The sequence below is a fragment of the Telmatherina bonti genome (genome assembly GCF_933228915.1).
Source record: "Telmatherina bonti genome assembly, chromosome: 4".
Taxonomy (NCBI): domain Eukaryota; kingdom Metazoa; phylum Chordata; class Actinopteri; order Atheriniformes; family Telmatherinidae; genus Telmatherina; species Telmatherina bonti.
In genome coordinates this window covers 9,642,906-9,655,991 of record NC_136622.1, presented here as the reverse complement: position 1 = coordinate 9,655,991, position 13,086 = coordinate 9,642,906, and positions in this window count along the sequence as shown.

Below are 13,086 nucleotides of genomic sequence, written 5' to 3'. Positions count from 1 at the left end.
GTGTGTGTGTGTGTGTGTGTGTGTAGGTGCATTTGAGTAAAATCAAGACATTAGGGTGTGGATTTTAAAAATTTTCGTGTGAAGACGTGTTTTTTAATGTGCCAAAATAGTTTTATGTAAAGCACTTGGTGCTACTTTTTGTATGAAAGTGCTTTTTAAATAAAAATTAATTTGCTTTATCTGATCGAACAAACATTTCCCACTAAAGACATATAATCAATATTCAGGAATTAATGATTAAATGTCTGAATTCTGTTGATGTTCCACTTGTTTTTAATGCTGGCTCATCGTCACGCTGCTGCGTCTTTGTGGGAGCTTCTGCAGTCATCACAGCTCATGTTTCTTTGCGTTTTCAGCACTAATCAATGATTTTTCCTCAGTCACATTTCTGCTGTGTTGTGGTTCAAATTCCAGGCAGGCATTAGCGAGACAATGTTCTGTCAGCACAGGCTTTTTCAGTGTCATAAACGTGGAAATTACCAGTAAGAATCTGTTGCATAACTGCACTCAGTTCAGTTTCAGACAGATTCATTATGCAACGTCCCAGCAGGACTCCAACTCACACCCAACCCTCTGACTCCCCTCATTTATTCAGTCATCTATTCATTCTGTTGTTCAGTGGTTTTAAGAAACATACTGGAGGTTCATGAGATTTAAAGCTTCTCTGATCAAATGTTGCCTTTCTGTTCACAGCATTTTGAGTCCCCTTTTGCTTTTATGGAATTATCAGCATTTATGAGAAGAAACTAACATTTAGCATTTTTCTAAACAATATTTAAAAAGTGCTTAAATAAATAAGAAATAACCATTTTTTTTAACCCCTCACAGAGCAAACATACAGCTAGAGTGAAGCTTTATGTTTTTTTTTTTTTAAAGTTTGTGTGCAGAATTATTTGAGATGTTTCTCCAAAAGCAGTCAACATCTAAATAACGAACATGACAGTATAAAATGAAATTGAGACAATAAATGAACTCAAATTAAGTTATAAATAATTTATACACTTTAATCTCTGTGTTTTTTAAATCTGTTTATGGAGCCTCGTGAAAACTTCTTTTCCAAAGAAGCAGAGTTTTACATTTCATGGTGAAACTCAATCATGAATGTTTCATTTTAGAGACCAATAGATACATTTCAGTGGAAGCACAGACTGATGTATTTACAGGTTTCCTGAAAGTCAATAAGTTTACAAATTGTGTTAAAGTTATAAAGTCTAATAAAAAAAAAAAAACAGACTCAAAGAGGTTGCTGCATCAGCTCGTCTTCATCTTCCACTTTTTAAAGCCATATCTTTAAAAGTGTGTAGATGTGTTCAGGTTTCTCATGTTGTTGTGCTTTTTTAATTGCAAAATACATAAATTAAACCAAAAAGATTAAAGTTCTTGAGAACTATTGCAGTGACAGCATCCTCAGCCTGGTGGAAATGTTGGTTCTGATCATGACATTCCTGGTGTGCATTCAACCCTCACCTCAGACCCATCCAACGCTACAACGTCCCCCCAGTTCTTTTGGCAGGATCCAGTTTTTTGGACCACACCGACAGCTTCAAGGTTGAATGGGAGGACTACAGGGTGTTACAGCTGCAGTGAAGACAGACCACACACCTGAACATCTGATTCTCTGTCATCTTTATAGATCTGTAAGTCATCTAACGCTAAAAGTCATGTTTGAAAAAGTAAAAAAAAACTAAAAAAACTAAACTAAATCTACAGTAGATGCTGCTGTTTCTTGAACACTTCATAAAAAATTAAATTGGAAGAAGACAGAGGTAGATCCGCTTCTAGCCAAGTTGCTTTTTAAATATTTCTTTTATTTAGTATTGTGTTTGTCTCCATAAAGGTGCTTAAAAGTACCTCAATCCACATTATGTAACTACGCTAATGCTATATTTAGTTACATTTAAACAGGACACCAGCAATACTAGCTTATTGGAAAGTAGCTACAGCATGAAAATGTGGAGAATTATAACCTTAACTTATTAGATTTTGTGTAGGAAGATAGGAATGAAGAGAAAGGAAGACTTTTTTGTAAGGAGGTATACAGCCCAGGCCGAAACAGGCCACAGTACCAGTATCAGCAGCCCAATGTGGAGCTGGTCACATGATTGAACAGTCTACCACCACCAGGCAGTAAACCAGAACCGATCTCCCCACTATCACATCAACCTTCCTGTACTACACCCAAAACAACCAGCTTACATTTCTACGGACCTTTTTTTTTAACTTGTTGCGATATTTCCACCTGTCGATCCAAATTTTAATGTACCTGTGTTTTTATTCCTTGTCTCGCCAATGTGACCACATTTATCACAGAACTGGATGTGGTAACACACACACACACACACACACCTTGTATTAAAGTCTAGCTCCAGCACTAGATTGAACCTCCAACCTCTGTCTAATCTTTGTAAAGCCTCATTGTGCTGAAATTACAACCCTGATGTATTTTTGATGAGAGAGCCGAGCAGCACAGAGCAGACGGTTTAGTGGGAACTCAGAGGAAAGATGTAGGGAAGCATCTTGAGAAGATTCCTGACCAGTTTATCAACAAAACTGGAGTCAAATGAGATTATCTCAAGGTACTGCGCAAAAAATAAATATCGCAAAAAAAAACCTCTAATGGAAACACCTACATTTAGAAAGAAGTCTCAAATATTGCTGAAAAGCTTTTAAGCTTTCATGAGACCTGTTTTCAGATGTTTTGATATATAAATGTGTGTGTGTGTGTGTGTGTGGGGGGGGGGGGGGGGGGGTCATGAGCAGCTGATTTTTGGCAAAGATGGTGCGGTGTGGAACAAACAACGGTTATGATGTGAGGTTTCCTTGCTTCAGGTTCCGTCCTATTTCGTAGTTTTTCCTGTTTCCTGTGTAGTCGTTTAGTCTTTGCTCTTGTTAGTTAGTTTTTTTTTTAACCTGGTCTCGTTAGTTAATTCTTTATATCTGTGTCTTCTTAAGTTCTGTCAGTATGTCTAGCCCTCAGATCTGTTGTGTTTTGTGGGTTCATTGTGTTTGTGTTGGTCCCCTGAGTTCTTTGGTTAGCAATAAATCCTCTAGATTCTGCATTTGGGTCCACTCTGCAGCATCCACCCCATGACAAACACAGCAAATTTCAGAGGTTTAGAAAAAAAAATGAAAGAGAAAAGCTTCAAGAAGTTGTAGCAAATTCTCCACAGCAAATAGAAAACGCCAAAATAACACTGCATGCCTCCCTTGCATGAGCCGCAGTTTTTGTAAAATCTCGTTCTTCTCATGAGATTTTATGGGACTTGAGGCTAAAGCGCTAAACATTGTTCAATGGAAACACCCAAAAACCACAAGTGTTGTTTGTTGAAATGTGCAAATATCGCTTTTATTTTGCAAAAAAATGTACTGGAATCGCAGCTTCTGTTTGTGTTGTGCTGATGTCTCCTTTCCCCCTGCTCCCCTCCCTCCCCTCTCCATGGACAGTAAACCATACCCCAACCATACAATAACTGAATGGACTTTGCATTGCTGCATAGATCACTCTAACTCCATGATCGGACCAAATGTTCGCTGTTTCTGACCTGTTAAAACTGACTATTTATTACAAGATTTACTGTTTATTACATTTGCACCTGCCATCCATCTTCTGCCGCTTTTCCGGGGTCAGGTCGCAGGGGCAGCAGCCTAAGCAGGGAAGCCCAGATTTCCCTCTTCCCAGCCACATTTGCCAACTCTGCGGGGGGATCCAGAGGCATTCCCAGGCCAGCCGAGAGATATAATCCCTCCAGCGTGTCCTGGGTCTTCCCCGGGGTCTCCTCCCAGAGGGACGTGCCTGGAACACCTCACCAGGGAGGCGTCCAGGAGGCATCCTGACCAGATGTCCGAGCCACCTCAACTGGTTCCTCTCGATGCGAAGGAGCAGCGGCTCTACTCTGAGCCCCTCCTGGATGACCGGGAGGGGCTCCTCACCTTATCTCTAAGGGTGAGCCCGGCCACCCTGCGGAGGAAACCCATTTCAGCCGCCTGTATACGAGATCTCGTTCTTTCGGTCATGACCCACAGCTCATGACCATAGGTGAGGGTAGGAACGTAGATCGACTGGTAAATCGAGAGCTTCGCCTTCTGGCTCAGCTCCTTCTTCACCACGACAGACCGGCACAGAGCCCGCATTACTGCAGACGCCGCACTGATCCGTCTGTCGATCTCGCGCTCCATCCTTCCCTCACTCGTGAACAAGACCCCGAGATATTTAAACTCCTCCACTTGAGGCAGGACCTCACTCCCGACCCGGAGAGGGCAATCCACCCTATTCCGGCTGAGGACCATGGTCTCAGATTTGGAGGTGCTGATTCTCATCCCAGTCACTTCACACTCGGCCGCGAATCGCTCAAGCGAGAGCCGGAGATCACGACCAGATGAAGCCAACAGGACCATGTCATCTGCAAAAAGCAGGGACCCAATCTTTAGGCCACCAAGCCGGATCCCCTCAACACCTCGGCTGCACCTAGAAATTCTGTCCATATAAGTTATGAACAGAATCGGTGATAAAGGGCAGCCTTGGCGGAGTCCAACCCTCACCGGAAACGAATCCGACTTACTACCGGCAATGCGAACCAAGCTCTGACACCTGTCGTACAGGGACCGGACAGCTCATACAAGGGGGTCCGTTACCCCATACTCCCGGAGTACCCCCCACAGGAGCCCCCGGGGGACACGGTCAAATGCCTTCTCCAGGTCCACAAAGCACATGTAGACTGGTTGGGCAAACTCCCGTGCCCACTCCAGGACCCCAAAGAGGGTATAGAGCTGGTCCACTGTTCCGCGACCAGGACGAAAACCCCACTGCTCCTCCTCAATCTGGGATTTGACTATCCGGCGGACCCTCCTCTCCAGGACCCCTGAATAGACCTTAACAGGGAGGCTGAGGAGTGTGATTCCCCTGTAATTGGAACACACCCTCCGGTCCCCCTTCTTAAAAAGGGGGACCACCACCCCAGTCTGCCAATCCAGCGGTACTGCCCCCGATGTCCACGCGATGCTGCAAAGGCGTGTCAGCCAGGACAGCCCCACAGCATCAAGAGCCTTAAGGAACTCCGGGCAGATCTCATCCACCCCCGGGGCCTTGCCGCCAAGGAGCTTTTTGACCACCTCAGTGACTTCAGCCCCAGAGATAGGAGAGTCCACCCCTGAGTCCACCAGCTCTGCTTCCTCATCGGAAGACGTGTTGGTAGGATTGAGGAGATCTTCGAAGTATTCCTTCCACCGACTCACTACGTCCCGAGTTGAGGTCAGCAGCTCCCCACCTCCACTGTACACAGTATTGATGTAGCACTGCTTCCCCCTCCTGAGACGCCGGATGGTGGACCAGAATCTCCTCGAAGCCGTCCGGAAGTCTTTCTCCATGGCCTCGCCGAACTCCTCCCATACCCGAGTTTTTGCCTCGGCAACAGCCGAAGTCGCATGCCGCTTAGCCCACCGGTACCCATCAGCTGCCTCCAGAGTCCCACAGGCCAAGAGGGCCTGAAAGGACTCCTTCTTCAGCTTGACGGCATCCCTCACTGCTGGTGTCCACCAACGAGTCCTGGGATTACCGCCACGACAGGCACCAACGACCTTACAGCCACAGCTCCGGCTGGCCGCCTCAGCAATAGAGGCACGGAACACAGCCCATTCGGACTCAATGTCCCCCGCCTCACTCGGGACATGTTCGAAGCTCTGCTGAAGGTGGGAGTTGAAGCTCGCTCTAACAGGGGACTCAGCCAGACGTTCCCAGCAGACCCTCACAACACGTTTGGGCCTGCCAGATCTGACCGGCTTCCTCCCCCACCATCTGAGCCAACTCACCACCAGGTGGTGATCAGTTGACAGCTCCACCCCCCTCTTCACCCGAGTGTCCAAGGCATGTGGCCGCAGGTCACAACTATGACTGCAAAATCGATCATCGAACTGCGGCCCAGGGAATCCTGATGCCAGGAGTACATATGGACACTCTTATGTTGGAACATGGTGTTCATTATGGACAATCCATGACGAGCACAGAAGTCCAAAAACAAAACACCATTTGGGTTCGGGGGGGGGGGGGGCGGACGGACCATGCCTCCCAATCACTCCCCTCCAGGTCTCACTGTCATTGCCCACGTGGGCATTGAAGTCCCCCAGCAGAACAATGGAGTCCCCCGAAGGAGCACCCTCCAGCATTCCCTCCAAGGACTCCAGAAAGGGTGGGTACTCTGAACTGCTGTTCGGCGCATAAGCACAGACAACAGTCAGGACCCGTCCCCCCACCCGGAGGCGGGGGGAAACTACCCTTTCATCCACCGGGGTAAACCCCAACGTGCAGGCACCAAGCTGGGGGCTGATGAGAATGCCCACACCTGCTCGGCACCTCTCACCATGAGCAACTCCAGAGTGGAAGAAGGTCCAGCCCCTGTCGAGGGTACTGGTTCCAGAGCCCAAGCCATGCGTCGAGGTGAGTCCAACTATATCTAGCTGGAACCGCTCAACCTCGCGCACAAGCTCAGGCTCCTTCCCCACCAGAGAGGTGACGTTCCACGTCCCCAGAGCCAGCTTCTGCAGTCGGGGATCGGACTGCCAGGGTCCCCGCCCCTTGCTGCCGCCCAGCTCACATTGCACCCGACCCCTACGGCTCCTCCCGCAGATGGTGAGCCCACGGGAGGTGGGGCCCATGTAACCCTTTCGGGCTGAGCCCGACTGGGCCCCATGGGCGAAGGCCCGGCCACCAGACGCTCGCTCTCGTACCCCACCTCCAGGCCTGGCTCCAGAGGGGGGTCCCGGTAACCCGCGTCCGGGCAAGGGAACTTTCATGCCCAGGATGGTCGTCATCATAGAGGTTCAATGAGCCGTGCTTGGTCTGGTCCCTCCCCTAGACACCTGTTTGCCATGGGTGACCCTACCAGGGGCATAAAGTCCCCGACAACATAGCTGCTAGGATCTTCGGGATGCACACCCCTCTACCACGATAAGGTGACGGCTCAGAGAGGGGCATTTGTACCTGCAGTAGCTATTATTTTGTTTACACAGTGGGTATTTATGGGTTTTTTTCCGTTTATATCCTTGACTATGATGGGGGTGGCAGTGGCTCAGATGGTAGAGCCATCAATTTGAAGGTTGGGGGTTCAAGTCCTGCTCATCTACAGTGCACCCCCGCGGGGGACACTGGTGTTCTCTGAGGACTGGTCCCAATAAATGCAGAGGATTGTGTCAGGAAGGGCATCAGGGTGTGGTGAATAGGGCTTCCATGCTGGCTTGGTTGGTGGAAGCTGATGATTTTCTGTGAGGACCCTTTAGCCAGGAAACAACAACTATCACTATTAATTCAGCACTTTGTTCCATATTCTACGCAAATTTGTGGCACTCTATTGTAGTTTTGCGTTATTTATATGACAATAAAAACAGTTATTTGCTCATCAGGTCAACTTCTGTTGGATTACAAAACACAACAGAAAAGAGAAAATGATTAGTGTAAAAGAGAAGCTGAGGAATTTCTCTTTTAGAATTGGAAAGACCGTAACAGTGATGTCTGAAACCACAACCAGGAGAAGAGCGTTTAAAGACAGTTTGCTCGGCTGGGGGTGTCCCGGGCATCCTGCCTACAGCTGTGCTGGTATTAAAAAGTAATATTCTTGTCAGGATTCCCAACCACTGGGGGGTGCTCACTGATGACAGATGAGAGAAACGAGCGCTCTTGGTTCAGCCAGAAGAGTTCTTCACTAGAAATGTTTTCAGTGGAAAGTAGATTCAAGGAAAACCCCAGGCTGCCGGAGCTGACGATCAGTCAGACAAAGCAGAACGCTGCAGCTGTTCAGACCTCAGTTCGTAGCTCAGAGCTCCAAGAAAAAACTTATTTTTCTACTGTAGAAAAACTCCAAACCACTAAAGCCTAAACAGAAATCTCAAAATACACACAGTAAACAGATTTATCTTAAAAACAGCAACAGGTAAAAGAGATACAGCAAGAGGTTCAGTCAGACTCTTGATAGTTATGTAAATTATAGAAGTTATACTTCTTCCTACCCCTTTTCAGACTTATCATTTGATTACATGAGTATTGTTAGATATCTGTATGTATAAAGATACATATGGTGGTATGATGATGTGTGTATGCATATAGAACAGGGGTGTCAGAATCCAGTCCTCGAGGGCTGGAATCCGGCAGGTTTTTGTTGTTTCCCCTGACCAACACCGCTGATTCAAATCAATGGATCAAGCAGCTTCTTGTCAACCGGTTTGAGTGTCGGTCAGGTGTGTTGGAGCATGGAGACAACAAAAACCTGCAGGATACCGGCCCTCCAGGACTGCAGTTTGGCACACCTGATATAGAATGTGTGTATATATCTCCTGAGTTAGAGTCTGCATGTACCACCATGCTCAACTGTCCAGGTTGGGCCATTAGTCATGCAGCCATGGAGACGTCACCTGATGCACTGAGTAGTAGCTTGCTGCTTTTTCTTCATGTATAAATTTATGACAGTAATGCCATCATTAACATATTTCTCCTTTTTCTGCAGGTCTTCCTGAATAAAAGCCTCTGTACATGTTGATTTGCCTTTCCTGTCCTCTCCACCCCAACCAGTCGAGGCAGATGGCTGCCCTCCCTGAGCCGGGTTCTGCTGGATGTTTCCTTCCTGTTAAAGGGGAGTTTTTTCCTTCCCACTGTCGCCTCATGCATACTCAGGATGGGGGATAGGATCCAAGTCCAGATTTGATGCAATCACATGGTTTCATTTACTAGGCTATTTATGAATTAGCCTGAAATGATGTGTATGTAAAGTGCCCTGAGACAACATTGTTGTAAAGTGGTGCTTTATAAATAAAGCTGAATATATGGACTTGTGTGTGTTTATGTACGTATATGTGTATGTATGTCTGTATGTATGTATGTATGTATGCATGTATGTAGATGATTTGTACAAGTATTTTGACCTGTCTGAAATAAATCCAATCAAATTAAAATAATAATGTAAAAAACAAAGAAAACCCTACAAGGCTTTGGGCTGCTTTAGATCTCTGGGAAGTGAAAGTGGAAGCAAAGGAAGCAGAGATGCTGATGTGATGGGTCTAAGAAAAGACATGTCTAGTCCAGTGCCTTCATCTGCTGTCGAAGCAGACTCAACTTTCACCTCAGGAGTTTGACAGTCGACACTTTTTACCAGCCTGAACTGGCTTCAGATCACTCTGCTGTTTCTGCAAAAAAGTTATTCATTCCCAAACTTAATTCTTCTCTTGGTATTTGACGAATCTTCAGGGTTTCAGGAGGATGTGGGTCTTCAGCTGCTAGCAGACGAGAGGAAGGGTACGCCTTCTGTCACCGGTCCATCACAGCTCCTGCATGTTAACATGAATATATTAATATTCCTTCTATTTAACCGAGATCTTCCTTCCAGACCCAGCTGCTGCTAAACATCAACACCACTGGTTGTTACATGTATGTTTTATTTGTAAAGTAAAAGTAAGATTTCTGTTTTAGTTCATTTTTACTGCTTATAGCTTCATTTTAAAGTTTTATTATTCATTTTATTTCTACTAACTTCGATGTTCCATGTTGCAGCATTACAGCAGGAAAAATGTTCGTTTGTGAGACCTCTCTCTGATAATGGCAATAAACTATGTCTGGTTCTGAAAATCCTTCCCAATCCACTTCTACGGATCTTGGAAGTGAATATCTTTTGTTCTTCATCCTGCAAGAAAAGCTTTCTGTCATTTCATCAAGCAGTTTTCAGGAAAAGTTCTCCAGACCTCATGGAGGATTTTTTGGGGGATTTTTCTGCCTTTTCTTCTGTTGTCTGTCCAGATGGTCCCAGATGATCCCACACTGCGTCTGTAACGATGAGGTCCAGGCTCTGGGGACGATCCATCCCTCGGCAATCCTGTTCTCATGTCATGTGACCAACCTCAGTCTTTTCTCCCTGTTTCCCTTCCTTAAGAATGACTTCTTTACAGGCATGTTTCCATGGAGACCATTTCGGATGAGGCTTTTGTCAACAGTGGTTGGTCCAGATGTGTCTGTCAGGTCCAGATTCAGGTCTTTGCTGGATTTGTTTGTATTTCTTCAGGACATGACTTTTAGATCTTATTTATCTGCGTCAGGCAGTTTTTTTAGTCCTAACTTTTGGCTTTGTCCTCCACTTGTCCAGTTTCTGCCACCATGCTGAGATATGCAGAGTTTTTAGCTTGCAGCTCTTTGGGAATCAACTTGTTGCTGCTGAAATCACATTTTCTGTTCTTCGCTGTTTTTCACAGATGAAACAAATAAAATGGGAGCAGTTGATGCATCTTTCTGACAGGCTGCTGGTAACGAAGAGTCTGAAGATCCGATTAAAACCGCTTATTTGCCAAGTTGTCTGTTCTGCGTCAACACAACATTGGTTCACCCCTTGAGTTAGGAGCCTTTCTCCTGTCTGAAGGACAGTTCAGCACCCCGTGGGAGTTTTATTAACATGCAAAATGACACTGCAGATCAGGGGCCCGTAGCACTAAACCAGGATTCAGGGTTACGCTTTACAGTCAGGGCCTCAATATTTACTTAGTTACTCAGCAACTGATGAGGAAGGAACCACAGACTAGTCATTCATTAATGATTACCTAATCTTCATAGTCTTGTGACATCACATAACATAAGTTTGCTAATGATTACTAAATAGCCAGTTACTCATAAACCTAATCGAGGAATAATTAATCATTAAATGGATAATAATGAATGAATGACTCTTTAATGATGAGTATCTTACTTATTTTCCAGTTAGTTTCCAGTTAGTGTTTGGGATTAACCAGTAGGACAACAGTATCATATCTACAACTAATTCTTTTCTCTATCTGTTTAAAGGCTAATATTGATCAGCACAAGTTCTACTTCATTATTAACTGACCATCAACCTTTCTGTGGCCACATAAGTAAAGTGTAACTCATAAAACTCTCCAGGAACTGCAGATGCAGAAAAATATTTACAGTAATGTCTATTCATGTACCATGTCCCTGTCAAATAAACCACTAAACCCAAAAGATACTGAGTAGGTAGTAAGCAGCCCGCTGTATAAATACCTCCTCCTAACTTAGCATTGATTCAATGAAGTGAATCTCTTATTGGAGTCAAGAACAAACACCAAACTGAAAATAAATCAAATTAAAAGTGGGAATGGGCCAGCTGCTGTCTGTGTTGACAACTCTGGTGTCGCTTTCGAAGCTGCCGCCGTGGTCAAAGCTACGGACGGTGCTGGTTTCTGTTTCAACGCTGCAGCCTGTACTGGTGTCACGTCATGGTGGGGGAGCACCGCAGTGGTGAGTGGAATACACACTGGGTTCCCTTTGTGGTGACTGCTGTCAGGGAATGAGATTAAAAGAATCCTGGGACTTAGCCTGGTCTGAAGCAGACAAACCTTATAGAATTAATCTTCATGGTAACTTATGGAAAACATATCGCACTTTCCACTATCTTGCTTTTGTGCAACTGGATCACAAGTGGGTTGAGCCAGGGGGACCAACAGCTTAATCCCAGACCTCGGTTTGTGCAATAGGCCAGTGGGGTTACTGATGAAAAAATTGGAGATATATTTTAGTAGAGGAATAACACATTTTCGCACAAATATTTTGTTCAGAGATATCAGTATGTTCAAAAACATAATGGTTTGCATTTACAGTGAAATACAATACAAGCCTCCATTCTGGACCCCAAATTATTTTCTTTCTACAAAAATTCTGTGTCAAAGAGGTTAAAGTTCACCTTATTTGTTGACAAAACACATTTATATTGCTCTAATAAAGGTTTTAAACAACTTGTGAGTACAGATTAAAGGATGCTGATCTCATAGAGTAATAAATTATCACTGCATCATGGCTAAATATCCCTGTAGTTGCTGGGACAGACTTCAGCTTCCCCACATGGCAAAACAAAATTCAAAATATGCAGAAACATATAAACAAAAATAATTAAAAAGTTATAAAATCAAAGTTATTGTGAATTGTGCTGAAATGGAAGAAAAGATATGAAAACTGACTGACTTGTGTTGTTTAGTTTGAAACATGAATGTTTGGGAAGCACATCATAAACCTCATCGTCTAAATACCAAAGTCATAATATCGTCAAAAGGGTGATGTTGACTATTCACCTTAAAACATGTCTGAAACCATCATACTCTCCAACTAAAGACACACACACACACACACACACACACACACACGCACGCACGCACACACACACATACACACACACACACACATATATATATATATATATATATATATATATGTGTATATATATATATAAATATGTGTATATATATGTGTCAACTCAGACAGACGATTATTTATTCACCTTGTAATCAGACTCATAATGTACAAATCAGAAAATAACCTGAATTCAAATTAAATTAGAAATGATCAAATTAATAAATAGGAGAAAAAAAGCTTTCTGAAATCAGAAGGATAGGTTAAAAAGTAAGAACAAAAAAGACAGAAACATTTGTTTACTTGTAGATAAAATAAAATAAAAAGTCAACAGAATAAAAAAGAAATTGCTGTTTACTTGTTTGGGTGTTCAGAAAAGCCAGAAAAGTGTTGATGTTTTCAATCTTTTGCTTTGGAAAAGTCAAGGAACAGGGACAGACAGATGGGCTCTCCTCATCTTCCACAGGACCTACACAGGCCCTCTTGACCAGTCACAGACCAGGTGCAAGGCCAGATTATCCATGGGTGCAGGCTCAGGGGCCCATGCCCACTTGGGGCCCATGTAGGGCATACGCGGGCAGTTTGGACATGAAACTAAATGTACATAAAAGCCATATTGTTATACAACACTGTTGGTGTATTGCTACTGATACCATTGGCTGAGAGATGTTAGAAATGTTGTTTCACAGTATAAGAGTCACAATTTTCACAATGTTGCGGTGGGGAAGGGGGTCCCTGCAACATTCTGTGCCCAGGGGCCAGTGCACTTTTAATCCAGCCCTGACCAGGTGAGTTTGTCTATAAGGGACACCGCCCAGGAGCTATAGACCACCTCCACGACCAGTTGTTAGTGAGAAGTGGGGCATGACTGGTCTGGTTCTCCCTGAAGTCGACAATTATCTGTTTTGTTTTGTCTACATTCAAGATCATGATTGTACGAAAGA